Consider the following 26,607-nt stretch of genomic DNA (forward strand, 5'->3'; position numbering starts at 1 on the left):
TACAGGTCAGAATGTCAGAAGGGTCTGTCTGGCCTTTTCTTATCTCCTCTCTTAGAGGAGTTCTTACAGTTTATGAGATAATCACCCTTCCAGGAAGAATTAAGATTTCTGAGAAGATTGTCCTTTCCTAGAAAACGTGACCACATACACTTGACAGCAATACTGGACTAACCAGCCTCATAAAAGACCCTAATCTGAGTCTCTAGGTAGGGTTCTTATCATGTCTTTTCTTTGGCAAAAGCTCTGAATTGTTTGTTTTTTTAAGCTCTCCTGTTAAAGGTCTCCCTGGCAAAACTCTAAACTATAATAAAACTTTCTAAATCTTATCCTCTTGTCTATGCATTGCATTTATTGAATAAGGCCCAGAGGCCTCTGAGTCAGTGCAAGCTTTGAGTGACCATGATTTTCTGGGGCCTTAGCTACTGAGTAACTGCCTACCAAAGAACGGAGATAAGGCTCCCATGATCTCTAAGACACCCCAAATTCCCATATCAATACATTTAGCGACAAGCTCCATAAATATTTTTAAATGTATCCGAGGACAGGCAGAGTGTGCTGGCCTTAAATCCTGGCACCTGGGAGGCTGAGGTAGGAGGAACATGGTGAGTCTGAGGTCAGCTTGGAATACAGTGAGACCTGCCTCAAAAATAGACTACATAGTGATTTCCAGGTCAGCCTGGGCTACAGTAGAGAGACCCTGCTTTGAAAAACCAAAGCCAAAAACCAAAAAAATAACAACAAAAAAGATGGATTGCATACCAATGAGCCTGTTTATTACAATGAAACATGTACTGCAAGGACTAGCCCTTCAAAAGGAATGCAAGATATTGGAATTAGTTATACTGAAAGAACAAGGTTGACACCTCACAAATCACTTTTACATCCTAGCACATGATACTAATGACATGCAAGGCATCCAGTTTAACTACTACTCAAAGGCAGTGAAATTGTGAAATGTAGGAACAGGTAATTAGTAGCAAATATTTGAGGAAAAATAAAATACGCCAGTGGGGCATGATGGCACATGCATTCTGGCACTCAGGAGGCTGAGGCTCACCTAGGGTTTGAGCTCTGCACAGCCTGGGTTACATACTGTGCTGAGTTCCAAAATAAGCCAAACCACAGAGTAAGACTCTGTCAAAAAAGGTGTGTGGGGGGGCACTAGGAGATGGCTCAGCTGTTAAAGGTGCTTGCTTGTAAAGCCTGGCAGCCTGACCTTGATTCCCCAGTACTCATGTAAAGCCAGATACTGTAACAGCAGAAGTGAGCTACATAGACTGCTCGGTGGTTAAAGGAACTTGCTTGTAAAGACTGGAAGGCTGGATTAGCCTACCCACCCAGTACCCATGTAAAGCCAGATGCACGAAATGGCACAGGTGTCTGCAGTTTGATTGTAGTGGCAGAAAGTCCTGGCACGCCCATAACTTTCTCTCTCAAGTAAATAAGTAAATAAATTAATAATTTAAAACAAACAGAAGTAATGAGATAAACTGTCATAAAGTAGGAACAGACAAACTACAGCCCACAGAAAAAAATACAACTCACTAGCTCTTTTTGTTAGATAGTTTTGTTGGAACCCAAATGCACTCATCCACTTACGCACTGCTTATACTGGCTTTCATGGTACAATAGCAGAATCTGTATGATCCCTGAAGCCTAAATTACTGTCAACCCCAATATGAAAAAGGTTTGTCATTTCCAGTCAATCAGTGGTAGCAAAACTGAGGAGACACTCAGAAGGAAATGGCTGAGAGAGTATTAAAGTCACTTAGAAGCAGGGCACTGGGGTGGGGTGGGGCTTAAGAGGTGGATCAGTGGTTAAAGGCACTTCTTTAACCAGACAGCCTGGGTTCTGTTCCCAAGTACCCATATAAAACAAGATGCACAAGTGGTTCATGCGTCTGGAGTTTGTTTGCAGAGACAGGAGACCGTGGCGTGCCCATAATCACCCTCTCAAATAAATGGTTTTTTTTTTCTTTTTTAAGGCAAAAAAAAAAAAAAAAAAAAAAAAGACTACTAGAAAGATTCTGAAATTCAGTGCTGTTGAGATCTCCACAAGTATCCTTATTACAACCACCCAAACTCTGTATGGGTTGGACATTAACAAAATTAATGTGCTGGGTGTGGATGCTCACACCTTTGATTCCAGCACTCAGAAGGATGAGGTAGGAGGATCACTGTGAGTTTGAAGCCAGCCCAGGATACAGAGTGAGTTTCAGGTTAGCCTAGGCTAGTGTGAGATTTTGCTGCAAAAAACCAAAAAGGGCAGGGGGGATTGGGGAGATGACTTGGCGATTCAAGGCAAGGCTCTTGCTTGCAAAGCCTGCTGGCCCAGGTTCTATTCCTCTCAGCACCTAAGTAAAGCTGGATACAAAGTGCCACAGGCACCAAGGATTCCAGCTGCACTTCCCACAATGGAAGGTGGAGTCAGGAGCATCCAAGTCATCTGCAGTCTGGTTTGTTTGCAAAGTTGTCCTCTCACCTCCACTTGAGTGTCATGGCACACATGCCTCCTGCAAATATGCAAATACATAAAAAATTGATGAGCTACTGGAGGGCTGAGGCAGGAGAAACACAAGTACAAGGACTGTCAGGGCTACATAGTGAGTTCATGGCTAGCTTGTACACTTTAGTGAGATCCCAAGTCAAAATATAAAAGACCGGGGGGGGGGGGGGGGCGGGGTTTGAAGCTGGGTTGAGGAGATGGGAGCTTAGTGAGACCCTGTTTCAAAATATAAAAGTTGAAAGAGGAGGGCTGCTGGGTATATAGCTTGGTAGTAGATTACCCCCATAGCACAGCATGTGCATGGCCCTAAATTTTAATCTCCAGTACCACAAAAAAAGTGATAAAAACCATACCTGAGCTGGGCGTGGTGGCACATACCTTTAATTCCAGCACTTAGGAGGCTGAGGTAGAAGGATTGCTGTGAGTTCAAAGCCACCCTGAGACTACATAGTAAATTTCAGGTCAGCCTGAGCAAGAGTGAGACCCTACCTTGAAAAATAAAACAAACAAATAAAAAGCCCATACAAAAAAAAAAAAAAAACATACATGAGCTATAAATGACAGGAAAATATATTACCTTACCATATTAAAAAGTAAGTGGAAGCTAAGCATGGTAGTGGTACATGCCTGTAATTCCAGCATTTGGGAGGTTAAGGCACAAGTATTTGCAAATTCTAGGCCAACCTGGACCACAAAGCAAATCTCAAAGGAGGAAAGCAAGTGGAGAATAAATCATAAAGAAAAGAATATTTGAGCAACTGTCTAAAACATGAGATTTAAACATAGGGTGGACCCAAGAATTAGGGCCGCTGTCATAATCCTAGCATTTGGGAGCTGAGGCAGAAGAATCACCATGAGGTAAGGTCATGGTAAGTCTGGGCTACATAATGAATTCCAAGAGCCTAGGCTACAGTTAACCTGTCACAAACAAACAAACAAACAAACAAGACAGAACACTGAGCAACTCAGTGTGGAGAAATTAAAATTTTATTTGATTTGAGGTTTGAGACGTAGCTCAGTAGGTAAGAGTGCTTTCCTAGCATGCATGAAACCAATCCTCGCACTAAACAAAAAGAGACATGGTGGCATATTCTTGAAATACTAACACTTGGGACTATGAGGCAATATCAATGTTCAAAGTCATCCACCATTACATAGTGAGTTAGGTCACCATGGGCTACATGAAACCCTGTCTCAAAAAAAAAAAAAAAAAATCGATGAAATTCACCCTAATAATAATAATAAATTTTTCCATACACAGTGTAAGAAGCTTAAATTTTCTTTCCTTTCTTTTTTTTTTGTTTTTTTTTTTTCTTGTCAAGGTAGAGACTCTCTCTAACACAGGCTGACCTGAAATTAGTCTCAGGGTGGTCTTGAACTCACAGGGATCCTCCTACCTCTGCCTCCCTGAGTGCTAGGATTGAAGGTATGTGCCACCATATCCGTCTAAGAAACTAAAATTTCTAACATGACTGAGGCCAAGGTTTGATTCGTAGCACTGCCAAAATAAATTTAAAAAGAAAGGCAAAGAAAAACATGGGCTAGAGAGATGGCTTAGTGGTTAAGATGCTTGCAGGTGAAGCCTAGGGACCTAGGTTCGACTCCCCAGAAACCACATAAGTCAGATGTACATGGTGGTAACTGTGTCTGGAGTTCCTTTGCATTGTCTGGAGGCCATGACGCGTCCATCCTCTCTCTCTTTCTAATAAGTAAATAAATAAAATAAAATATGGCCTCAAATTCACAGCATTCCTCCTACCTCTGACTCTGCTGGGATTAAAGGCATGTGCCACCATGCCCGGTTATCTTTTTCCCTTTTTTTTTAATTTCTGGAAACAAGGTCTCACAGCTTGTTGGGAGCTATGAACCAAACCTTGGCCATGTGACAGAAACCGCCATATAGCAAGTTAAGTTTCTATTTCCTCATCTAATGATCTATTACCAGAAATGAAGGAGCCGTTAAGCCTGGGTGATAGCCTCTCCTGGTGCTGCCGGTAATTGATGAAGAAACAAAGAAATTGCATTTAGCCAGTAACCCTGTGATCTCTGGCCTGATTATGACTCCTTCCCCCTACAACCCTATAAAAACCTATGTGTAAAAATAAACTTCGAGACCTTGACAAATACCTAGCTTGGTCTCCTTCTTGTGTCTGTTTGCCTCCCCCATTCAGGTTAGCTTCTCCTTGTTCAACTCCAGGCTGGCCGGGGCAACAGCTGGCCTTCAATTTCTGGCAATGCTCCTGCCTCAGCATCCCAATTTTGGGACTAGGCATGAGCCAAGATGTCCACCTTACAATTAGTAAGTTTAAAAAAAAACTTTAAGTTGAAGGAGTTAGCAAAATGTCAGGAATTCAATTTACTACAGCTGGACTCCAAGAAGTCTATCTGGTGACCCCCTGCTATCTCCATAGCTCCAGGGGAGCTGGATATCTGCACCTGGCCAGCTATCTCAGAATCTGCAGCTGGCTGGCTATCTTGGAAACAAAGAGTTCAAAGAAATTCACTTTCTTCACACTTACTGTCCCTCTACCTCTCTCTGCCAGCAGGAACCCAACCTCTAAAAACCCCCCACTGGGGCACTTTCCAGTCTCAGGACTGTTAAAATGTGATGTGTTTTTCTGCTACCTTGAAATTAAACCCTACTCCCTGCCGGAAATGCTTTCCTGGACCCTCCATTCCAACTTGCCTCTAAAATCTTTTTCCTTACATAAGGTGATGGTGCAAACATGGAAAAATGGTTATTCTCATATTCGTTAGAGAGACTGCATTTTATTCAGTCCGAGGAAATAAACATGGATATCTAACAATTGCTTCACAGGGATGTTCGCTTGCAAGATTATTTACACAATAGAGTGGGATTGGCCACAGGTGTAGCTCAGTGGAATTATATTTGCCTAGCATGCACACAGCTCTGGATTCAATTTCCAGCACAGTAGAAAAGGGAGGGTGACAGTACTTGAAACAAGAGCCTAAATATCAGATAAAATATAAAAGCCAAAGGAAAAAAGTTTTACTTTTTTTTTGTCCTTCCCTTCCTCTTTCCTCCTTATTCTTATTTTATTTATTTATTTATTTTTTGTTCAGACATTAAGTCATGCTACATAGCTCTGCCTTGGTACTACACAGTCTAAGGCTGGCCTTGAACTTGTAGCAATCCTCCTGCCTCACCTTCCCAAGTGCTGGGATTCCAGGTATGTTTCTACTTTACCCAGCAAAATACTTACTTTTATTTTTGACAACCACTTACCTAATGGTATGAGATACCTGTTTCTTTGTCCACATCTCCTTTTGAGATATCAATGGAATCAGTAATTCCTCTGAATCCTGAAAGCCAAATTTAGTGATTGACATGGTAAATCACCAAAAATAAAACCTCTAGCTTCATTATTGAGACAGTGATTATAACCAAAGTAATTTCTGTTATATTCATTTATGAGCACTTAAGTAACAAAGCAAACACTAGAACTGATAAAAAATAACAAGTAAAATGACAAGCAACATACCTCCTTCCAGGCTACCTCACAGTACTGGTGATTGAGTACAAGGTCTCATGCATGCTAGAAAAGTGCTCTATCACTGAGCTATATACCCAGTCTTTTTCTCTTGTTTACTTTGAAACAATTTCCCTAAATTGCCCACGCTGACCATGAGCTTGCTATCCTCCTGCCTCAGCCTCTAAAGTGTCTTGGGTTATAAATCTGAGCTGCCACTAGATCAGGCAACAATGTCATTTCTAAACCATGTAGACAGGCCTAAGGCAAAGAGATTCCTCTACCAGGATGGCAATAACATTTCTACAAATCATACACATAATACCTCTGTCAAGATGTACCAACCAAAGTGTATCTGGAGTTTGTTTACAATAGTAAGAGGCCTTGGCGTGCCCATTCTCTTTCTCCCCTTCCAAATAAATAAAAAATGGAGGTTATCCAAAGCTACTAATGTATGAAAAAAAAGAAAAGAAAAAAAAAAGAATTAAGTTAAGTGACTATAGTGTGCTCAGCCCTAAATGGGCCATCTAGATCATCCTGTCCAGAGCATGGGGAATACTGCATTAGTGGAGACAGAACTAATCTAAGAGTGTTGGAGAATGCTGTCTTTTGGACAAGACATAACCCCCCTATGAACTCACAGCAGCTGTGGGTTGCTGCACAAGATTGAACAACATTCTATTATGGACGGGGAGGAGTTCATGAGACATCACTCCTCCCAGAGGACTACTGGCAGTTAATTGTTGCTAGGAGAGGAGAAAATCATGTTCATCAGTGGTAGTACCACTGAGAAGTTACTCATAGTCCAGTCAGTAACTGCCCCCATGTTCATGCTAGCAGACCTAATTAAACTCAGTGGGTCATGAAAACCAAAAAAACAACCCCGCCCATAAAAATAGGAAGGGGATTATTTGGGAGAAAGGGGTTTAGTGGGAATGTAAGGATGGTTTAGAAAAGGTAATGAAGAAAGAATGATAAAACTATATTATATACATATATGAAATTGACAAAAAAAAAAAAGTCAAGCGTGGTGATGTATACTAATAATCCCAGTGCTGGGGAGGCAGAGAGATAGGTGGATACCTCGGAATTGCCAGCCAGCTGGTCTGATCTATTGGACACCCCTCCAAGCCAGTGAGAAACCCTGGCTCAATAATTATATAAAAAATAATAACAATAAAAACAAGAAAAATGGTAGATGGCCCCTGAGGAATGATACTCAAGGCTATCCTCTGGTTTCCACAAGCACACCCATACCCACACAAAAAAGAGACTTTCCAGAGTCAGGTGTGGTGACTCATGCCTGTAATCCCAGCACTTGGGAGGCTAAAACAGAAGGAACACTGATTTAGATGCCAGCCCAGGCCCTGTAGTAAGCTCCAGGCCACTCTGGGCTGCAGTGAGAGCTCATTTCAAAAATTACAAAACACGGAAGCTGGGTGTGGTGGCACATGCCTTTAGTCCCAGCACTCAGGAGGCAGAGGTAGGAAGATTGTTGTGAGTTCAAGGCCTGAGACTACATAGTGAATTCCAGGTCAGCCTGGGCTACAGTGAGACCCTACCTTGGAGAAAAACAAAAAACAAACAAACAAAAAAGCCCAGGGGAGTAAAATCAGCATAAAAATAAATGGAAAGGGGGGAAAAAAAAAGTACAAAACAAGGGAGTGGGTAGATAGCTCAAAATGACCTCATAAGTATGAAGGTCTGAGTTTGATCCCTCAAGTACCCAGGTAAATGCTAGGCCTAGTGGTGCATGCCTATAATCCCAGTGCTGGGGAGGAGACAGGAAAATCAACGGAACTCACTGGCCAACCAGTCTAGCCTAATCAGTGATCTCTAGGCCAATAACAGACCCTGAGTCATAAAAAGGTGAATGGTACACCTGAAGATGACATCTGTGGCTGTCCTCTGACCTCAACACACAAAAACAAAGGAGAGTAGGAATCAAATATAAATGTGCAAGTATATTACATGATGTGAATAAAATCAATTGGCATTTTTGCTACATATATATATACATACATATATATATATATGAGTAATGGGAAAACCTCCTATGGCCTATGGCCCAACCAGCCTGTCTATCTCTATAAGTGAAATATTACCAGATTACAATTATTTCCATTTATTTCTATATTGACTGCAGATCTAATAGTACCCAGAGGTTAAATAATTTATGTCCAAAAACCCAAATGCTTCCAAAGGATTTTGGGTCAGGCATGGTGGCACATACCTTTAATCCTAATATTCAGGAGGCAGAGATAAAAGGATCCCTGTGATTTCATGGCCAGTCTAAGAATACATAGTGAATTCCAGGTCAGCCTAGGCTAGAGTGAGACCCGACCATGAAAAGAAAAAATACACATACACACACCTCCTTACATATGTATACATTGGATTTCAGGTTTTCTAATTAGATTTGGCCAGCGAGACATAGTGGCATGTGACTGTAACGGTCATTCAGAGGGCTAATGTAGATTGCAAGGTCAAGCCCAACCTGGGCTGCAGATTTATAAATTCAACCAATACAGTCTACATAAATATTTCAAGTCAGACATGTTCATCAACATATCTAATCCTAGGTAACAAGGAGGCTGAGGCAGGACTGCAAATTCAAACCAGCCCAGGAAACTAAGTGAAACTATCTCAAATTAAAAATTGGGGTTAGCCTGGGCTACAATGAGATCCTGCTTCAAAAATAAATAAAAGGGGGCTGGAGAGATGGCTTAGTGGCTAAGCGCTTGCCTGTGAAGCCTAAGGACCCCGGTTCGAGGCTCGGTTCCCCAGGTCCCACATTAGCCAGATGCACAAGGGGGCGCACGCGTCTGGAGTTTGTTTGCAGAGGCTGGAAGCCCTGGCGCGCCCATTCTCTCTCTCTCCCTCTATCTGTCTTTCTCTCTGTGTCTGTCGCTCTCAAATAAATAAATAAAAAATAAAAAAATAAAATTAAAAAATAAATAAATACATAAATAAATACATAAATAAATAAATAAAAGGAGCCCACTAAAAAAGGGTGGGAGACGTAACCTGTAGGTAGTGTTTGCCCAGCATGTATGCGAACCTGGGTTCAACTCTCAGGACTGGAAAAAAAAAAGAAAGAAAGAAAAAATTCCAAGCCGGGTTTATGGTACATGGCTATGATCCCAGCACTTGGGAAGTAGAGGCAGGAGGATCACCTAAGTTCCAGGCCAGCAAGCCAGACAGCCAGTGCTATATAGCAAGACACGTCTTGAAAAATAAACAAGTAAATAAATAAATGTTAGGCACATTGGCACACGCTTTTAATTCCAGCACTTGGGAGGCAGAGATAGGAAGACTGCCATGAGTTCAAAGCCACCCTGAGACTACATAGAATTCCAGGTCAGCCTGGGCTACAGCAGTACCCTACCTTGAAAAACCAAAAGTAATAATAATGTAATAAAATAAAAATTTTGAAAAATAAAACCTAATATCTGAAATACTTCTAGTCCTCATGTATTTCAGGTAAGGGATACTCAATCTGTAGCACATATAACAGCATAAAATGCTTAAATCACCAGTGGCAGGTACTATAGTTTGAATGTCATGTGTTCCCCCAATGGCCCATGTATTTAAACACTTGGTGCCCAGATGGTTATAGTTTTCTGGAAAGTCCTGAAATTTGGGGGGAAGTGAGGATAAGATGGCAGGGGTAGGTCATTAGAGGTGGGCGCTTGAGGGCTAAAGCCCTATTTCCATTCCAGTTCTCTGTATCTGGTTCTGACCAAGGTGTGAGAAGGAGCAGCCACCAGCAGCTTCTGGATGCCTTCCCTGCCATGTTGTACTGTATCTTCTGACACAGTAAACTAACATAAATCATACTTCCCCTAAGTTGCTTCTGTCAGGTATCTTGTCACAGTGATGAGAAAAGTACCTAGAAAGACAAGCAGGGCTGGAAATGAAGATCAATGATAGAGTACTTGCCTAGCAGGTACAAAGACCCAAACATGAAAGAAAAAAAAAAAACAAAACATTGGCAATGAGGTGCTGAGTAAGCAGTGCAGTCTTCTATAAACCAATAACCTAATGGATAGGTTCACCCATCTCTCAGATGACTCTAACGTAGTTCTTCATTGTATTGTTGTCATTTTATTCAAGATTGTCACGGGATATTATGAAAGAAATGGTGATGCAACAAGAGTACAAATGATCAGAGTGCATACAAAACACTTAGTATATATAATAATTTGTCTTGCCTTGTCACCAAAAAGTTTGTGAGAGTTCTTCATCTGCCAGTACACACACTAAAATTGGAACACTACAGAGGCTCAGGCTTCTGAGCATGGCCAAATTTTTGAAGCATTCCACATTAACCGAAAGGAAGGCTGAGGGTATGGCTCAGTGGCAAAATAGTTCCTTAGCATGCCTAAGACCCTGGGTTCAATCTTCAGCACCTAGAAGAAACAAAAGGATGTTTGGTTCACATGTTGTAATGCTTTCACAAGATTTAAAAACAAAACAAAGAAACTAGGAGTGGCAGTGCATGGTTAAGCCTAATTCTAGCAAGGAAGAAGATAAGGCAACACTTGATCATAACCAAAAGGCTAAGAAGTGACAGTTCAAAAGCAGTCTAGGCTTTATACAGAGGTACTGTCCCCAACCCTGGCATGGTAACACACATCTATCATCTCAGCACTCAGGAGGTAGAGGCATGAGGAATGGGTCAAGGCCAATCTGAGAGCCTGGGCTACATAGTGAGACCCTGCCCCAAGAAAAAAACATAAAAAAAAAAAAAAAAAAAAAGACAAGATCTAGCTCAAAGCCAGCCTGGGGCACACAGCTAGACCCTTTATCAAGAAAACCAGCCAGGCATGGTGGTTCCTTTAATCCCAGCACTCAGGAGGCACAGGTAGGAGGATCACCATGAGTCCAAGGTCAGCCTGTAACTACAGAGAATGCCCCAGGTCAGCCTGGTCTAGAATAAAAACCTACCTCAAAAAAAAAAAAAAAAAAAAAAGAAGAAAAAGAAAAAAAAGAGGCATGCTACAGAACCATTTTTCACTTTACTTGTGATACATGTGTTTCGTATAGCCTCACTTAGGGAATTTCAAAGAATAGAGGTGAAGGGAGTCAGCAAGCAGGACCCTGGAGGAGGGGTCAGCAAGTAAATTCTGGATGCAAAGAATTCTGCCCAGAGATTACAAACTGCCCCACTACCTGGCTTTTATGTGGATACTGGGGAACTAAACCTAGGCCCAGGAGGCTTTACAAACAAAAGCCTTTAACCACTGAGCCATCTCCCCAGCCTGGTAAAGCCATTTTGACTGAACAGGCAATGATAAATGCTACTTCAGAGGTTACAGGGGAGTGTAATCAAGAGGCCGTGTGTAGCCAGGCGTGGTGGTGCATTCCTTTAATCCCAGCACTTGGGAAGCAGAGGTAGGAGGATCACCATGAGTTCAAGGCCACCCTGAGACTACATAGTGAATTCCAGGTCAGCCTGAGCTAGAGTGAGACCCTCCTTCGAAAAACCAAAAAAAAAAAAAAAAACCCCACAAGGCTGTGTGTACCAGGAATTGTGTCCCATCCCTATAATCCCCACAGAAGGATCATCGAGTGTTCAAGGCTAGATTGGGCTACAGAATGAGATCCCTATCTCAGAAATCCAAAAGGCAGACTGAAATCCTTCAAATGTCATGCATGTAGCTATCCTAAAATAATGAGGTAGTTTGCTTTTGACAAGGCATATTTTTAAAAAAACTTTTTTATTAGCAACTTCCATAACTATAAACAATATATCATGATCATAATCTCCTCCCACCACCCTCCTTCAATTGAATCCCTTCTTTCCAACTAGTCTGTCCTCTATTTTGATGCCATCATTTTTTTTCCTCCTGTTATGAAGGTCTTGTGTGTGGCATCAGCCACTGTGAGCTCATTAATATCATGGCCACTTTGTGTCTGGAAGACATTATTGTAAAGCACTCTTTCCCTTCCTTTGGCTCTTAGAGTCTTTCTGCCACCTCTTCTGCAACAATCCCTGAGCCTTGGAGGGTGTGATAGAGATGACTCATTTAGTGCTTCATACTCCACTGTCACTTCTTCTCAGCACTATGGTGAGTTATGAGTCACCCCCGGGGTCATCGCCATCTGAAAAGAGAAGCTTCTCTAACCAAAAGTTAGAGTAGCATTAATATATGTAAGTACTTAGAGGGCAGTTTAGTGGGCATAATATAGCCATTTAGCCAGAAAACAGTAGTAGTTTCCCTCATAGAGCTTTATGAACTCCAAAGCCATGGGTTTTTCATTAAGTTTTTCAATACTAGGCAAGATATCAGGCTGATCAGAGAGCAGCTGGTTTCCCCAATAACATAAAAGGATTTTTTTCCCCCCATTTGAGGTAGGGTCTTATTCTAGCCTATGCTAACCTAGAACTCACTCTGTAGTCTTAGGCTAGTCTAAAACTTTTGGCAATCCTGCATGCCCAGTTTTGACAAGGACTTTTTATGATTTCTCTCTCTGTGGGAGAGCAGGTGTCAACCATATTTTCAGATTCTGCTACAGAAATAAATAATGGACACATCCATTAAGGAGCACTATGGTTTACACTGACACTGATACTGACATACTGGGAATTCTACTTATGACCATATAACATCCTTTATCTAATGTTAAAATTCTATGTAGTCAGGTACAGAGGGCATGGACCTATAGTCCTAGTGACTCAGAAAGGTAATGCAATAGGATAATTAAGTCCGACACTTCCAGGACAGTTTAGGCAACAACATACCAAGACCCTGTTCCACATCCCCCAGACAAAAAATTCCAAAACATGAAGAGAATTTCAAGTGTCCCAAGATTTTACAAAAGCCCCAGTCATCTGTAAAATCATTCGATATTAAGACAAGTTGGAAGCTGAGCGTGGTGGCGCACGCCTTTAATCCCATCACTCGGGAGACAGAGGTAGGAGGATTGCCATGAATTAGAGGCCACCCTGAGACTCCATAGTGAATTCCAGGTCAGCCTGGGCTAGAGTGAGACCCTACTTCGAAAAAAAAAAAAAAAAAAAAAAAAAAAAAACAAAAAATCCACATTAGTGAGAGTGAGATATGATTGAAAAATATTATGTAAATTTTTGAAAATGTAATGAAACCTGTTATTGTTATAATTAATATATGCTACTTTAAAAGCATTAAAAAGCTGGCTTTCCAACTCCTGAGTCAAGTGAGCAGGTGAATAGCTCAATCTCCAGGCATGACTCAGGCTGATAAGTCTCCCTGACCTCCATGGGCAGCTAAGACAAGTGGGGGCCACCTGACCACCACACTCTGTCCTATTAGGGTGCTCAGTCAACCAGGCAACCTGCCTGAACACCACATACAACCCAATACGCCACAAGAACATGTACAAGCAAGAACTCTGCCAGACTTCTATATGCAAAGTGGTCCTCACGAAAGCACCAGTCCCTTCTTCACAGTTGCAAAGGTCAGAGTGGAGTTACAAATAGAGATCTTTATCATCCACACAGCTGCAAGAGCCAGACAGCCCTTCACATATCCTGACTAAGACCCAGCCCCAGTAGTGGGATTTCCCCCGTCCCCTTGAGCTTACCATCAGCAGCTGCAGAAAATCTCACTACCAAGGGCCAAAAAGAAGCAAGGGGAGAAGAGGATCCTATTTGGCCACAGACATGGCCAGGTCTCTAAGTCTCACAATGAACCACTAAGAGACAGTGTACACAAGAAAGATCCTCTCCAGATCCAAGAGTACCCAACCAAAACCTGTGGATAAAATGTCATCCCACTCCCAAGTGCATCAAACCTCAACACAACACTTTTCAAAGATCCCAAAATAACCATTAATTGCTACATCCTTAACAAAACATGACATCTACCTTGAAATGGGCAAAGCTCAGTGCAAAACAACGCAGGAAAACAAGTGGAGAGATCTACACCAAGAATGCCTAGTCCCACAATGAAAGCTTCCAATGAAAACATAGAGGATATTCCAGACATAAAATCCCAAAATGAAAGCATGATAAGCATATTAAACAAACTCAATGAGACTATGAACAAATGGATGGTACAATGAGAAGAAAACCCCTAAAAAGTATCATAAATGAACTGCAAGTGAAACAACAGAAAGTTCTTATTTGCTTGTCTAAACATAACTGAAGAAAATTAAGAGAGAGCTTAATAGACAGATAAATTAATTTAAGGTAGGTCAACAAATAGATGTAGTCAGGGCTGGAGAGATGGCTTAGCGGATAAGCCCCTGCCTGTGAAGCCTAAGGACCCCAGTTCAAGGCTCCATTCCCCAGGACCCACGTTAGCCAGATGGACAAGGGGGTGCACGTGTCTGGAGTTCATTTGCAGTGGCTGGAGGCCCTGGCACACCCATTCTCTCTCTCTCTATCTGCCTTTCTCTCTCTGTCTGTCGCTCTCAAATAAATAAATAAAAATGAACAAAAAAAATTGTTAAAAAATAGATGTAGTTAGGCAAGGTGGTGCATGCCTTTAATCACAGTACTCAGGAGGCAGAGGTAGGAGGATCACCGTGAGTTTTGAGGCCACCCAGAGACTAAATAATGAATTCCAGGTCAGCCTGGGCTCGAGCAAGATGCTAACTCAACAAACAAACAAACAAAAAGTAAAATGGGATGTGCAAATGGAATTCAATAAAGTGATGAAAATGATACAGAAAAATGCATTGAAGAAAAAAATCAAATAACCCCTTAAAAAAAGTCTCCCTAGAAAGCCTTACCAACAGAAAACAGAATTTTAGAACTTCAAAAGTGTGTGAACAGAATATGAGTTAATTGTGAGATACCCTAAAAAGACCAAATATCCAGATCATGGGTATACAAGGGGAAGAAATACAGGCCAAATTCATAGATAACTTCTTTAATAAAATTACTGATGAAAATTTCCTTACTCTTGCAAAAGAGACCCATCTATATACAAAAAGCTCACCGAACACCCAGTATTTAGGACAAAAGAAGCTCTCCACAACACACTATAGTGAAAACTCTTAACAATGAACACACTGTTAAAAACAGCAAGCAAAAAAATAGCTCATTGCATACAAAGGTAATACCATTGGAATTACCTCTGATTTTTTTCAATGTAAACTCTAAAAGCCAGAAGGGTTTGGAATGGAGTATACTAAAGTTTAAAAGGCTATGGCTGCCAACTACTACACCCAGCAAAAGTACCTGTCATAATAGAAGGTGAAAGGAAAACTTTCCATGATAAAAGCCAACCCTACAGAGAATACGTCAGGGAATACTCCACACAGTTCAAGAGTCTACAAGAGGGAAAAAAAAACAATAACCAAGTTCTATCTTAATCATTAGGGGACCCTTCAAGTTTTACAATGGGCCAGCCAGGCCAAATGTGTCAACTGGTGCAATGGTGACATGTCAGTTATGGGAGAAAACAGTGGCTCTCTGATTAGATTTGAAACCAGCTTTATAGGAGCAAATTCATGCCTTGTACTGGATACTAAATCAAAAGCCCATGGCTGGTGAAGTCATAAGCCCTAGGTGAGTGAAAACTATTGTTGTCTGGCTAAATGCATATATTATGCTCACCAAACTGCCTTCTAAACACTTATGTTTAAGCCCATATATTAACGCTAATAATCTCACTTTTGGTTAGAGAAGCTTCTCTTTTCAGATGGTGGAGACCACTGGGGAAACAAAAAAACTCATCAAAGTGCTAAGAAGTGACAGTGGAATGTTTAGCATGAGTGTGATCTCTGTCATACCCTCCAAGGCTCAGGGACCACTTCGGAGGTGGTGGAAATAGTATAAGAACCAAGAAAAAGAGTGGGAATGCTTTGCAGTACTGTCTTGAGACACAAAGTGGTTGTGGCATTCATGCCTCATCAATGTTACCTACATAAGACCTGCATAATACCAGGGGAAATGATGACATCAAAATAGGAAATTAGGGCTGGAGAGATGGCTTAGTGGTTTAGGCACTGGCCTGCAAAGCTTAAAAGAACTAGGTTCAACTCCCCAGAACCCACGTTAAGCCAGATACAAATGCTAGCACAGGTGTCTAGAATTCATTTGCGGTGGCTAGAGGCCCTGGCATGCCCATTCTCTACCCCCCATAAATAAATAAAAAATTTAAAAATATTTAAACAAAAGAAAACTAGTTGGAAAGGATTCAGTGGAGGGGGTGGGAGGGAGAGAGAGGGGTAGGTGGGACAGATTATGATCATGGTATATTGTTTGTACATATGTTGTTAATAAAAAACTAAAAAATAATATACACATAGAAAAGGCCAAATTCTAAATGTTTAAAAAGGAAAAGAGACCATTCTCTTTCTTTCTCTCCCCCTATGTCTTTCTCGCTCTCAAATAAATATTTTTTTTTAAAAGCTGGAGAGATGGCTTAGCAGTTAAAGTACTTGCCTGCAAAGTCAAAGGACCTTGGTTCAATTCCCCAGGACCCACATAAGCCAGATATGTAAGGTGGCACATGCATCTGGAGTTCATTTGCAGTGATTGGAGGTTATTCTCTCTCACTCTACCCCCTACCCATGTCTTTTTCTCACATAAATAAAAATAAATGTTTTTTAAAAATTCTTAAAAAAATAAAAGAAAAAGAGAGCCGGGGATATAGTTAATGGTAAAGTACCTAGTAGCATGTTTAAGGTCCTGGGTTCCATCCCCAGCTTAAAAAAAAAAAAGTAAGATAAAACAAAACAAAACAAAAAATATGAAGATGTCAGGCCTGGTGGCACAGTCTTACAATGCCACCTACTTGGGAGGTTCAGAAATTAAAAGTCATGGGCTGGGGAGATGGCTTAATGGTTAAAGGCATTTGCTTGCAAAGCCCAGGTTCAATTCCCCAGTATTTACTTAAAGCCAGATGCACAAAGTGGTGAATGAGTCTGGAGTTCATTTGCAATGCAATGCATCCTATCTCTCTCTCAAATAAATAAATAAAACATTGTTTAAAAAATTCAAAGCCTCCCAAAGAAACTAACAACTTCCTCAAAATAATGAAATAATAAAGAGTTAGAGATGTGGCTCACTGGTAAAGCATTTGCCTAGTGGTAAACATGAGAGCCTAGGTTCAATCCTCAGTACCACAAAACAAAACTTCAAAACACTTAAAATAGAAAATAGGGGCTGGAAAAATGACTCAGCAGTTAAGGCACTGACCTAAAAAGCCTAAGGATCCATGTTCAATTCCCCAGTACCCATGTGAAGCCAGATACGCAAAGTGGCTCATGTGTCTGGAATTCATTTGCAGTAGCCGGAGGCCCTGGTGCTCACTCACGATCTCTCTCTCTCTGTCTTTTTCTCTCTCAAATAAATAAATAAATATTTAAAAAAAAATTACAAAATGGGAGAACTAGGGTACTGCTCAGTGATTAAGCATGCACAAATCCCAAGGCTGATCCCCAGCACCACAAGGTGTGTGTGTGTGGGGGGGGACCACAGTGACTGGGAGTACAGTACAGTGGTAGCATTTGCCTAGTATGTGTGGGATGTTATAAGTTTTTAGATATTCAACAAGGAGTACATTTTAAAAGATATCCTTGAAAAGAAAGAAATGGAAAAACCAAATAGAATAGATTAGATAACTATGAGACATGTATAACATAGTTTTTGTTTGTGTATGTAACCCAACTTGTAAATGTAACTGGGAGGAGGGAGGTGAGACAGGGTCTTATGTAGCTAAGGCTCACCTTGAACTGCTCTTCCTGCCTCTACCGCCTGAGCGCTGGGATTACAGGTATCTACCACCATACCTAACTATGTGAATGTACTTTCTTGATCTTAACTTTCTTTTTTAAAAATTTTTTAAATTTTTTAAATTTTTACTAGCATTTTCCATGATTATTTAAAAAAATCCCATGGTAATTCCCTCCCTCCCCCCATTAACTTTCCTTTTTTTTAATCTTATTTTATTTTTTCTCAATTTTTAAAAACATTTTCCATGATTATAAAAAATATCCCATGGCAATACCCTCCCTTACCCCCCCCCCCCCACTTTCCCCTTTGAAATTCATTCTCCATCATATCCCCTCCCCATCTCAATAAGTCTCTCTTTTATTTTGATGTCGTGATCTTTCCCTCCTCTTATGATGGTCTTGTGTAGGTAGTGTCAGGCACTATGAGGTCATGGATATCCAGGACATTTTATGTCTGGAGGGAGCACGTTGTAAGGAGTCCAACCCTTCCTTTGGCTTTTACATTCTTTCCGCCACTTCTTCAGCATTAGACCCCGAGCCTTGGAAGATGTGATTGAGATGTTACTCGGTACTCTAGTCACTTCTTTCCAGCACCATGACACCTTCTGAGTTGTCCCAAGGTCACTGCCTTGATCTTAATTTTCATGGGAAGAAATTCAGAAGTAAAAAGACTTCATGTTGTAGCATCCATTATAAAGGCATGTACCACAGAAAGTAAATAGGAAGAAGAGGTTGAGCCTATGTCAGGAGTGGGCAAGTTTTCTGTAAGGGGCCAGATGGTTATACTTCAGGCTCTGAAGACCATATAGTCTATCACAACCACTCAATTCCACTGTACCACAAAATGAAGATGACTATGTTCCAACAAAGCCTTAAGAAAACAGGAGCTTAGCTGGGCATGGTTTTTACACATTTAAACCCAGCACTTTGGAGGCAGAAGTAGGAGGATTGCTGTGAGTTCGAGGTCACCTTGAGACTACATAGTGAATTCCAGGTCAGCCTGGACTAGAGTGAGAATCTACCTTGAAAAAACCAAAAAAACAAGAACTTAGGGGCTAGTGGTATACCTCAGTGGCAAAGCATATGCTTAGCATGCATGAGGCTTTGGGTATAATTCCCAGAAAAAAACAAAAAACAAAACAAAACAAAAAACAGGAGGTTCTTCCACCCAGCTTACTTGGGAACCATTTCAGTATTCTGACTCTAAACATTGGTGATCATCGACTGGATAAGCATATGGTCTACTGAAACCGCTTTTGAAAAAGTTACATTGTAGAGTCAGTTGCAGATTTTGAAACTACTTGTGTCCTGGAAATGGGATTACTAAGAGACTCCCTGGTAGGACGTGAGGGCAGAGTCTGCTTTTTCCCCCCTACTTACCTGACTCACTGCTATCTTTCCTCTTCTTTTTCGTGGTTACTCACTAGTAAGATCTAGCAGACTCTAAAACACTCTTCAAAGATATCCTTCACAGAGGCAAAGATGTAGTTCAACAGCACAGCACTCATCTAGTACATTCAAGACCCTATGTTTGATTGCTGCCACCATAAAAAAAGAAAAGAAAGATTCTTCACCATCCAGCTTCATAAGGACTTACAAGAAAGGAGAGTGTCTACATGTGTGATATTCCCACTCAGCTATGACAGTCTCCAACACATGGAAAGGCAGCGGAAAGTGCTAAAAATAGGAGTAGAACTTGTCATGGTGGTGAACACCTTAATCCCAGAATCCAGAAGATTATCGATAATGGGAGGAGAGCTAAGTTCAAGGCCAGTCTGGAATACTAGGGCTAAAGTCAGGTTATAGGGAGACCCTTTCAGAAAGAAAGAAAGAAAGAAAGAAAGAAAGAGAGAGAGAGAGAGAGAGAGAGAGAGAGAGGGAGGGAGAGAGAGAGAGAGAAAGAAAGGAAGAAAGAAAGAAAGAAAGGAAGGAAGAAAGATGCAAAGAAAAATGAAAAGGTAAAAAAAGAGGGGAAGAAGGTAGGAAAACACAAGATACTGCTTAGCTTAATACAACTATTTTGTTGCTTTATTGAGACAGTCTTTGCTATATGGCCCATGCTGGCCTCAAATTAATGTAATGATCTTCCTGTGTCATCTCAACCTCCTGATTGCTGAGATTACAAGTGTGACTCACTCGCATGGCTAACTTTACTCAATGTAATTTATCTATCACTATGGTGAAAAAGATTCAATATAGCATTTATAATACATTAGACATTTACTATTTATTACTTTGTCCTACCTCACCAAAATTAAAAGATTTTGTTAAGCAAAACAATCTTTGACAGTAAGAACTTAACTACTGAAGCATGGAAATACCAGGTGGAGACTACTTCCTCTTCTCTTGTAAACCAACTTCCAAAAATACTGACAAAAAAAACAACTGACTACAAACACCAGAAGTACTGACAACTTACCAAGGCTTTTCAACTGCCTCACAAGGACATGTTTGCAAACAGTGACTCATTCTGGTATTCTGGTGAACCTATGGAGCAGGATGCCTCAGTATAAGTAATATGCAGATCTTAAAAAGTCACTCTTGGGCTGGAGAGTTGGCTTGGTGGTTAAGGTGCTTCCTTTCAAAGCATAAGGGCCCAGGTTCAATTCCCAGTACCTGCATAAACTATGTGCACAAGGTGGCACATGCCTCTGGAGTTTGTTTTCAGTGGCTAGAGGCCCTGGCACACCCATTCTCTTTCTCTCTCTCTCAAATAAATAAATAAAAATATTTTTAAGTCACTTTTGATAAATGACAAGATTTCTGGCTGTCCAGCAATCTGCATGTTCGACAAATATCCCAAGTTAAATTGTATACCATGGAAATTTCCATCATCAAGGAATTGCAATCTCAGGAGCTATTATAGCTAGGCATGGTGGCTCATGCCTATAATCCCAGCACTTGGGTGCCAAAGGCAGCAGGACTGCCACATTAGAAACTAGCCTGGGATACATATTGAGACCCTGTCTCAAAAAAATTTCAAAGCAAAAAAGTGGCAAAAAAAAAAAAAAATCATACCTGATTTGTGGGCAAAAAAAAAAAAAAAAAAAAAAAAAAAAAAATCATACCGTGTTTGAATTCAAATCCAACTATAACCCCAACTAATTATAATCTTGGGGAATTACCAATTTCCCCAGCTGTAAATATGGAAAAAAGAGGTTATGTTTTTTATTTGTTAATATAGCCTGATACCTATTAAGACCACCTCTCCGAGGCTGGGGTGATGGCTCATTGGTAAAGTGTTTGCCATGCAAACATTAAGACCTGAGTTAGTATCCCTGACACCCACATAAAAGCCAGATATGAGACTGTTCTTGAACTCACTATGTAGCAGAGACTAGCCTTGAACTACTGATGTTCCTGCCTACACTTCCCGTGTGGTGGGATTATAGTAGTATGCCACCATGCTTGACAAAACTCTTCATTTTTTAAGGAAATGCCTCTGGCTCAGCAGTAGCCATTCCTCAGAAGCCCTGCAAAAATATCCAAGTTCAGTGAGCAGTCTCTTTTAAGCCATGACCTCATCCTTAACCTGACTCAGGACGGGATCAAACTACTGTTTGATGCTTTCAGTCAGAGGCTTAAGGTGGTTCAAGTATATGACTTGACTAAAGTAAGGTTAAAATATCATGGGGTGCATTTTAACTCTCAAGCCATAGCTCCTACCATTGAGCAAATTGACCAGTCTTTTGGCACGACACATCCTGGAGCCCAGTTTTGCCCATGGTCTAGCTTCTCTTCAGATACCCTATGGAGCAACTGTAAGACGCATGTACATCTATAGTGGAAATAGCCTACAGGATACTAAGGCTCTGGTGATGCCCCTGAGCTGTTTCCTAGGAAATGTGTATGCTGAGAATGTAGGTGTTCTTCAAGATGGAACAGGACCCTCAGGGTTGTGACTTCGCCTACTTGCTGCAGGTTGTGGACCTGGCCTACTTACAGATGTCAAGATGCAGGTATCTGAATGTTCAGTGTATTTTGGTGATTCTTGCCAAGATGTTCTTAGCATGCCTGGCTCTCTACACAGGTCTTCTATAAACCAGAAGACAAGATGAAAATCCATTTTCCTTCCTCTCATAAACAAGTTCCATCCAAATGCAATGACTACTGGTTTAAATACTTCACTCTTGGAGTGGATATTCTCTTTGATACAAATACACACAAAGTGAAGAAGTTTGTCTTACATATCAATTACCCTGGGCATTATAATTTTAACATTTACCACCACCGCTGTGAGTTCAAATGCAGGTGGTCACACTGAAACATGCACAACCTACAGCAAGTAAATAGATAGAGCTCTTACAGCTGATAACAGCCTTAGAAGGAGGTGGGCATGAGCTTACCAGCAGTCTGAGGCCATGTCCACTGGGTCAGCCATTAGTCACAGATACGTTTTGATGCCTCTTTACCCATGCTGCCCCTATTCCTTTTGCAGGGGGATAACATCCAGAAGCTCCTGGGCCACCCTGTGGAGAAACCTGTTGTCCTGAAAGGGTCCTCCTCCCCAAACAACACCAACCCATTTGGCTCCACATTCTGCTTTGGTCTTCATCAGATGATCTTTGAGGTAAGTCCTGGAACATCTAAAAATAAGCTGCTAGGGGCTTCGTGGTTATAGTACAGACAAACTGTTATGCTGGTCAGATGAACTCTTTCTTCAGTAACCCTGTCTGAAGGTTTAGAAATGATGTTAGGGAAATCTGATGCAGAGCCTTGAGCAGTCTATATCCAAAAAGATGAGAGGTAACAAGCATCACCTATTTGTATCTATAGCAGGGAGGAAGAACCTCATAGAAAGTGGGGCCTAACTTATGTGTATTGGGACCTTTGAGTGCCATGTGACTCTATATACTTGTGGGTAAGTGCCTCTGGAGGTAATTTAGGAGATTAAATAGCACTATTTTCTGTCAGGATGTCACACCTTAAACAGACTGCTAGTACTCCCAGAAAGGTTGGATATGGGTTTGATAAAGGCTATGTATCCAATGATGAACAGCAGATCTTTGGGCAAAGGAGAACCCCAGTAGCATGAATTAGAAGTTTTCAGGTCAAGAAGTCCAGGCCTGTTTGCAGATTTGTCATGCATATTCTTTAGCTCCAACCCTGAGTTCATGACCTGCCTACATTCTTCCTTCTTGACTCACTATCCTATCCTCTTCTCCCACCAGGTTATGCAGAACAACCATATTGCCTCAGTGACCCTGTATGGCACCCCGAGGCCTGGTGCCTACCTAAGAACAGCAGAGCTCCCCTAAGGACATGCCCCTCTGTACCAATGTTGAAAGGCTTTAGGATGTTCAGAGGTGGGTTTGGGCTGAGTGCTCTGCCTTAGGACAAGGGGCCCAGATATTCTGTCCATCCTTAGCCTACTGCTACCAGCAGTGTACATACACTGAAAAGTGAAGCACAAATGTGTGCCCTGATATCTGGACCCAGGACCTCAACTAACATGTGACAAGGCAGGCCCTGCCAACCCCTGTCCCACACACAAAGGAGAAATGGGGCTCTTTCTGTGGTTGAGAATACAGGCACCAGATTGAAGGCAAGGTCCTGCCTTTGGCTCCACATTGCTGCATCGCCCTTAAGATAAGCAGGTAGTGAGCGCCCATAGTACTTGATTGCAACATTTGCACTACATCCATTTTAGTTACTTCATGAGCTGGCAGTGGCCAGGGTGGCTCCTCTCGCCTTTCCTGTTCTTCTGTGCACATGATCCCTGCCAGGGCCAGGAGACACACTCAAGTGGTTGAAATACAGGTGTTTTTTTTTTTTTTTAAGCAAGAATGTGGTCAGGCCTGGCTCCCAGCTTTCTTGGTGCCAGTTTTCAAGGTCACCTGTGTCCCTGCATGGTCTAATCTGGCTGGCAGGGCTGCATGTTTTCATCTTGTTTGCCTCTTTTATTTAATGTCAAAGTGTTAGCCAAACACATCTTCCTTCTCCTGTTCGGTTTTAGCATTCTGTTCTGCGCTGTGGGCCAGCTCCCTGTCCCAATGCTGAGTACTGTCCTCTGGCCTAGCCACTTGGCTCAAGGCCACCAGGAGCTCAGGGAAGGCTGGGCTGCTTGGTTTCTTCATTGGTCTTGTTAATGGAAAGTAGCATATATGTGCTTTAAAAATATAAAGCCTTTTGAAAAGAATTGAGAAGACAAATGTATAACTTTATCTCATTTTTAATACTTTGGTCTAGCAACTTGTGATATATAGATGACAATTTTCTGAGCGTTTCAAATGTGAGTACAGATTCTTGTAAATATGACTCTTTTGTAATTAACTCATGCACAGCTTCATTTTGTATAGTTCATGATGAATGTGCAGGGGACCTGCCCCAGGTAACTGTATGGTTCCTGAGCCTGAAGCCAGGCCTTTGCAGCACTCCCATGACTGTGACTGACTAGTGTCTTCCCATTTAGACCTTGGTCTGGCCAGAGACCCTGCACATCCCACTGTCATGGGTAGCCAGGACTGTTTCCATCCTCTTGAATTAGAGGAAACTTCTTCATTCCCTGCCCACATCTCCTTTCCAATAAAGCACCCGTTGCCCTTAGCAACAGCAAAGTATATGCTGCTGCTAGGATACTTGTACTAAAATAAAATAAAATAAGAAAAAGCCAGGTGTGGTGGTGCATGTCTTTAATCCCAGTACTCAGGAGGCAGAGGTAGGAGGATTGCTGTAGGTTCGAGGCCACCCTGAGACTACATAGTGAAGTCCAGGTCTGCCTGGGCTACAGTGAGACCCTACCTCAAAAAAACCAAAAAAAAAAAAAAAAAAAAAAAGTCAGGTGTGGTGTAGCAGCACATATTTTCCTAGTACTGGGAAGGCAGAAGGATCCCCAGAGCTTATGGTCTAGTCAAATAGAATCAGTGAGCTCTAGGCTTAGTGCAAAATCCTGTCTCAAAAACTAAGGTGGGGGCTATGGCTTACTGGTTAAGGCAACTGCCTGCAAAGCCAAAGGACCCAGGTTCAATTCACCTCAACCCACACAGGCCAGATGCATAAGGTGCCGCATGCACCTGGAGTTCATGTGCAGTGGCTGGAGGACCTGGCATGCCCATTCTCTCTCTCTCTTTCTCAAATAAATAAATAAAAATAAAACATTTAAAAAAGGTGGAAGGCTTGGAAGATGCTCAGCAATTAAAGGCACTTGCTTGCAAAGACTGCTGGTCCAGGTTCAATTCCCAAGCCACTCATGTAAGTCAGATGCAAAAATGGCACAAACATCCAGTATTCATTTGCAGAAGAAAGATACCCTGGCATGTGCATGTACACACACACACACACACACACACACAGCACAAGTAAATAAATTTAAAAAAATAAGTTGGTGAGCTATTGAGGAACACACCCATGTTGACCTTTTGGACTTATCATGCATGCACACTTGCACATACACACATGTATACAAATATGCACACATGCACACCACACATGTATACATGCAAAAAAAGGACACCTTTTGTTTTTCATTAATTGTGAAAGCCCAGAAAAACCAATAATCACTTACCAATATTTCACTATGATTTGAGAACCACATATGTGACAATTCTCTAATAACATCTTTGGACCAGGCAGGACTCAGTATATCTCTTCCCAAGTAGTATGGTTTCTGACAGATTTTGGTATCACCTATAAGATAAGAAAAAAACAAATATACAAGGTTCCAGCTCTACCTTTTCTATTTTTTTTGTTGTTGTTGTTTTTGCTGTCATTGTTGTTTTTTTGAGGTAGGATCTCACTCTAGCCCACACTAATCTATAATTCACTATGTCATCTCAGGGTGGCCTCGAACTCACAGTAATCCTTCTACATCTGCCTCCCAAGTGCTGGGATTATAAAGACAGGTACCACCGTATCTGTCTAGGACTCTATCTTTTTGTTTATAGCACCTTAGCCATATGCAAAGCTATACAAACAGACCTTAGCTCTCTCTCTCTCTCTCTCTCTCTCTCTTATTTTTCTTTGGCCGGGGGTGGGGGGGGGAGCGGCGGATTTCGAGATAGGTTATTACTCTAGCCCAGGCTGACCTAGAATTCACTATGTAATTTCAGTATGGCCTCGAATGGCGATCCACCTACCTCTGCCTCCCACATGCTGGGATTAAAGGTGTGTGCCACAATGCCTGGCCTTTTTTTTTTTTTTTTTTTTGAGGGTCTTTCTGTGTAGGTCTGGCTGGCCTTGAACTTACTATGTAGGCCAGGCTGACCTCAACTTGCAGTCTACTTCAACCACCTTAGTGCTTGGATTATACAAATGAGGCATACCCCGTAGACCTTGGATTTCACTCTGGTGAAACATTCACATCATGATCGCAGTCATGTTCCACCCATTTTAATTGAAGTTAACTTGGGACAGGCATAGTGGTACAACCCTGTAATCCTAGCACCCTGGAGGCTGACACAGAAGGATCTTGAGATTAAGACCAGCCTAACAAGACCCAGTCTCAAAATCTAAGGGCTGGGGGACAGAAACCAAGTATACATAAGGCATGGAGTTCCATTCTCAAACACCACAAATTTGTTTTTTAAAAGCTGAGGGCTGTGGAAAGATGGCTTAGTGGTTAAGGCATTTGCCTGAAAAGCCAAAGGAAACAGGTTCAATTCCCTAGGACCCATGTAAACCAGATGTACAAGGTGACACATGCATCTGGAGCAGTGGCTGTAGGCCCTGGCGTTCTTTCCCTCTCTCTCTTTCTTGGCCTCCTTCTCTTTCTCTCTCAGATAGATAGATAGATAGATAAATTATTTAAATTTAAAGTCAATATGTTAACTTGGGTAGAGAGGCACAAGTAATTACACCAAATTGTCAGACTACAATATGAATTCTGTTACTGACATTCTTTTAAAAAAAGATTTTATTTTCATTTATTTATTAGAGATGAGGAAGGGGGAGAGAGAGAGAGAGAGAGAGAGAATGGGCATGCCAGGGCCTCCAGCCACT

The 26,607-nt window shown here is 41.5% G+C and overlaps 1 pseudogene; it reads left to right on the forward strand.

Annotated features, from left to right (window-relative positions):
- Nucleotides 1-15,136: 15,136 nt before the first annotated feature.
- On the forward strand, nucleotides 15,137-22,928 carry LOC101604011 (annotated as a pseudogene).
- The last annotated feature ends 3,679 nt before the right edge of the window (nucleotides 22,929-26,607 follow it).

Source organism: Jaculus jaculus, chromosome X (assembly GCF_020740685.1).
Source record: "Jaculus jaculus isolate mJacJac1 chromosome X, mJacJac1.mat.Y.cur, whole genome shotgun sequence".
NCBI classification, from domain to species: domain Eukaryota; kingdom Metazoa; phylum Chordata; class Mammalia; order Rodentia; family Dipodidae; genus Jaculus; species Jaculus jaculus.